This window comes from Choloepus didactylus, chromosome 8 (genome assembly GCF_015220235.1).
Source record: "Choloepus didactylus isolate mChoDid1 chromosome 8, mChoDid1.pri, whole genome shotgun sequence".
In the NCBI taxonomy this organism is placed as follows: domain Eukaryota; kingdom Metazoa; phylum Chordata; class Mammalia; order Pilosa; family Megalonychidae; genus Choloepus; species Choloepus didactylus.
The window spans coordinates 63,770,658-63,775,948 of NC_051314.1; the positions used below are offsets into that span (position 1 = coordinate 63,770,658).

The window sequence follows — 5,291 nt, forward strand, 5'->3', positions numbered from 1 at the left end:
TAACTCTGAGTCTCAGGAGTTTCACACAGATGCCTAAGTTCCAAGGAGCTACCAGGTCCCACACCCAAAGTACAGACCATCTCAAAATTTAGAAATAACCAAGACCCTGGAATAAATGTGACTGCTGCAAAAGTTTACAATCTAGACCCTAGTTTCCTTATGATCACTTCCCAAATGAAGCTATGTCCAGATATAAAAACATTTGACAATTAACTTATATTGAAGTCATCAACCACAGACTATAGTAGAAGTTTTGTCCTGTCTCACCTTTACACTTTCATCAGTTTTGTTAATTAACAGGTAGAACATAATTTATACATTTGCCTTGCTTCTCTTTTTTTTAAAGGGTTTTCCAGTTAAAGCCAGAAAACCTGCTACACAAATTCTAAAAGAGCTGTAACAATCTTGCTTCTCTTTTAAAGTGCCTTTTTGTTGAAGATGAAATTCTGATCTGTAGCTGACCACATGCACTTTCTAGAGAAGCATCAGAGTAAAACAATGTAACTGACAAGGAAATTTGGTTGTTTCTTAAAAAAAAAATAACTAGTACTATGACTAACAACAATATACTGTTGTCTAATATCATGCAGATCAGTGTCAGGACATAACATGGACAGTGAGAACACTGTCAAGTCTCTAGGAATTTTATAAAATTTCAAAATATTTATATAACTAACATTTCACCCATACAAATTCAACCAACAGGTTAGAAAATCCCTTTTAATTTTTATAATATTTCCCATGCAACTTATAACATATCAAATGAATCTATCTAGTTCTAGCACCTCTCTTTTTACAAGGTGAAAGAACAAATCCTTTGCAACAATTTGAAATAAAAATATATCCTTTAGGGTTTGAATTTGGGAAGGCAATATGTCAAACGTTATCAGCTTTAAATATTGTGTTAAACAGAAAAATGGATCACTGCCAAAGAACATTTGGTTTCCTATTTGGCCAAAGTGATAATAACAGAGCAAAATAGGAGCTAATATGATTGTAAGGAAAAGAGCTAGTTCCTTTAGAAGTGAGAAAACTTATCTTCTAAAATAAAGGATGATGAGGTCAACATAAATATCAACAAAGATATTATCCTATGACATAGAATCTTTGTCTTTTAGACAGAATCCTCAGAAGGTTAAGAAAAACTTTTTATAACCTTTCACTAAGAGCAGACCAACAATCTGCATTATTTTAACAGAAAACTAAACTCCAATTCTGTATGAATACACAGCTTGATACAAAAGCTCTTAAAGATATATTATAAACAAACCTACTGAATTTTAGTCAGCACTGACTGTGACAAAAATTCACTTCCACAAACCCTCTACAACTTTCCCTGTCCATTCAGGTCTTGTCCTACATGTTAAAACTAGACTTTTTACCTTAGGACAAAACCACACTCCCTTAAACAAGCTGATCAAATTTTAGTCAGCACTGACTATGACAAACAAAATTCACTTCCACAAACCTTGCAGAGCTTTCCATATTCACCCAGGCTTTGTCCTACACTTACTAGAAGACAAAACTACACTTCTTTCCTTAACAAAGCACATTCTGCATACTTTACATTACTGCATACATTTAGTTACCAAAAGGATCTTTGATAGTCTCTTCAAACATCCTAAAAAACATAATTATTTTTAAAATAAAGTTTGTCAAATTAATAATTAATTTCACTAAACACAAACTTACATTTTACCATCTTAAAGATACAATAGATATAATGCTAGCCTATTTTATCAGTGAACTTGTACAACTTCGGGGAGAACATACACAAGTAGAAAAAAATTGTGTTTGTTTGGTTCAAAAGTCATCATAGAAACAGGAATAGGACTAGACTTCGTCACTGCATTTTTTTTGCAGCTATATTTTCTTTCTTTTCCCATGGAGGTTAAAAAGAAATCTCTTTGTTTACATAATTTCCTAAAATTATGAACAACCTCAAAACCTCAAAATTATGACTATTCAAGTTCTGGAAAATATACTACAATTGTTTAATTTGTCCCAAGCCAAATCCAGGAAAAGTTTTCCATAGCTCTCAAGGACATTTTCCTTTACCTACTGAAATTAGGCAGTTAGATTTTATTCAATTACCCCCAACCCAGTGTTATTTATGCTTTAATAATGATTTTTTTGGCCAAAAAAAACACATGAAAAAAAAATGTTCATTTTCATTAGCTATTAGGGAGATGCAAATTAAGAACACAATGAGATATCATCTCACACCAATTAGAATGGCTGCCATTAAGCAAACAGGAAACTACAAGTGCTGGAGAGGATGTGGAGAAATTGGAACTCTTATTCATTGCTGGTGGGACTGTATAATGGTACAGCCACTCTGCAAGTCAGTCTGGCACTTCCTTAGAAAACTAGATATTGAGTTACCCTTTGATCCAGCAATTTCACTTCTTGGTCTACATCCAGAAGATCTGAAAGCAGTGACACAAACAGATATTTGCCCACTGATATTCACAGAGATGGAAACAATCCAGATGTCCTTCAACAGATGAGTGGATAAACAAAATGTGATATACACACGATGGAATAGTACGTGGCAGTAAGAAGGAACAATGTCGTGAAACATATGATAACGTGGATGAACCTTGAAGACATAATGCTGAGTGAAATAAGCCAGGCACAAAAAGAGAAATATTATATGCTACCACTAATGTGAACATTGAAAAATGTAAAATAAATGGTTTATAATGTAGAATGTAGGGGACCTAGTGACAGACAACAAATAGTGAAGAGGGAACGATAATCTAATAAGAACAGGTAAGTTATGGAGGGTAAACTTAATGTTATGGGAATGCTCAGGAATGACTATGGTTTGTTAACATTTGGGGAGTATGGGAGGAACAAATTGGCAGAAGTGTAGTTATTTAAGGTTATTTGTTTTTCTTAATCCTTTGGTTATTGTTTATTTTCTTGGGGTAGGGTAGGAACATGTTGGAAGCAATGTGGTTATTTTAGGTTATTTTTTCTTATTTCTTTGTTTTGGTCTTGTTTGAAATGTCTTTATTGTTTGTTTTTTAATTTTTTGATACAGTTAAAAAAATAAAAAATATAAAAAAATAATGATTTGTTTACTGTGGCTACCATTGCAAAGGTATTATTGGGAATAAATAGTTTTAAATTGGGGAAATCTCTGAAAACAAACATGGCCTATTCCACATTTCCCTTGTGCTTACCTTCCCTGATCTCCAGGCTCAGTAGAAAGAAATTAAAACCAAACCCATCCCCCCCCCCCCCCAACTTTCTGTACCCAACTCTGCCCCCATAGCTGCCTTAACTGGTTCATTCATATTCAGTCAAGGTTTAGGAGACCTTGGGGGCAGGGATAAGTGAGATAGAAAGAATGAGGTCTGGTCTGTTGAAATTGGTTTTAGAGGTTTCAAATGAGGGTGATGGGATTTAAGACAGATAAGGTAGCCCTAGTATTGATGAGAGTCCCTATGCCCTCCTTTTAATTGTTTGTTTGTTTTTTTCCAGTTATCACATCTATTTCACTTAAGGATATGACCCTATTGGAAAAGTCTTTGCCATTTCTGGAGGCAGCTCTAGCAGTTGCATTGAAAGGCACTTTGCTTTCTTAGAGAGCAGGGCCTTGCATAGTGGTGGGGGTGGGAGGTGCTGCTGCCTTCAGGAAATTCCAGGCGGCAGTTTCTTTCCAATATCCAGGTTGTTTGCAGTAATTACAAGTACTAACACCATGAACCCTGATGCCTAGAGGGTTTTTTTTTTTTTTTTTTTCCCAAATAGTTTTGTCTATTTAGATTTCTACATGATTTTACCAACAGTCCTTTCAGAGCTGGGCTTGAATTTCAGAGTCCAGGTTCTTAAAAATTTCTACACAGTACTGCCTTCTGAATTTTCCTGGCTTAAAGTAAAAAGGTCTAAGTCAAGCCAAAACACAGAGGGGGAAGGCAGGATGAGTTTAAAGAGCACTAGAAGCTCAGTTTTTATTTCCTAATTTCTGGGGCTCCAGGAGTACTACTTTATATACATAAGCACTTCTTTTACCTTTAAACAATTTGAATCTAGCTCTTTTAAGAGCTTTTTGTTTGTTAATTTGGTCTTACCATCCAGAGGTAGGAAAATATATATTCAACAATATTCAACAAACAGACAAACACAAATAGACAGACACATAAAAAAACAGAAGCACAAAAATGTAAAACTCATTAATTTGAACCACACTTTTCTGGTATGTCTTGCTGTTAAAATATCATTCATATACTGTGTTAATGGAGAAATTCTCTGGATTTTAGTTTAAGTGGATATTGTTTAATATGATGTACAATACCTGTTAGAGTTTCATTTGAATTGGTCTTACTATTTTTACACATCCAGGTTTTCCATCAACCCATGCCTCTGGTTTTATAGCTTTTAAGATTTCTTCTGGGTTAGGGATTTGCTTATTTTTCTTAGTGAACTGCAAGTGCTGCTTGCAATGCACAAGCTTGTCTTGGAGGACCTTCTCATGATAAACAATCTGGAGGAAAAGTTATTTGAGCATCTAACTTAGTTAACAGGTTCTTCCCTAATAAGCGAACTGGACATTTTAGTATTGGTTGTAAATCATTTTAGGTTTTTATTTAATCTCTTTTATTAATAAGAAAGTCAATTAATTGTTTTCCCACCTGTAGTCACCCGAGGCCCCCAGTGGGAGATTGAAAGAAGTGGTGCTTCTTTTTAGTAGAGCCTGTAACCCAGATGTTGGGATTTAAGGGATGATTTTGATTACGAATCATTATATAGATACTTCCTTTTACTTTCTAGTATATTAGAGCAGACAGAGGGAAACACTTGAACCCTGAACTGTAATTCAGATGCCTTGATCTCTGATCATGATTGTATATTCTTTATCTTGTGCCTTTGTGATTGTAAAAACCTTGTGACTAAACTTCACCTGTACCCATTTATCCAGTTTTTCAACTTTAAAGTCATATGATCACTAAAGACAGCCCCTAATGTTTATTAATAAAGGGTCTTGGTTCAGCCCAGAACTAACTCACCCCAAGTCCAAAGTTATCTTGGTAACCAAAGCTGGATCTAAGCAAAATGGGCCCGCCTGACATGTGCAGTGGCTTAGACTTTAACCTACAAGTCAGTCACCTGTACCTCACTGTAATACTAAAAATCATGCCCATGATCATATTAAGGCTGTCAGTTGCTTACACACATTCTGTGACTAAGCATGTTGTCATTCTGCACATGCTCAATAATTAGATCACCTCTAATTACATCATCTGGAACAATTGTACTCATTATCCTAAAACCAGTCCATC

At 34.9% G+C, this 5,291-nt stretch overlaps 1 non-coding gene across 1 annotated transcript; it reads right to left on the bottom strand.

Annotated features, from left to right (window-relative positions):
* Window positions 1-343: 343 nt before the first annotated feature.
* Window positions 344-405, bottom strand: LOC119543534. The gene has a single exon (XR_005218605.1). It is a non-coding gene; the product is annotated as a U7 small nuclear RNA (small nuclear RNA).
* Between the last annotated feature and the right edge of the window lie 4,886 nt (window positions 406-5,291).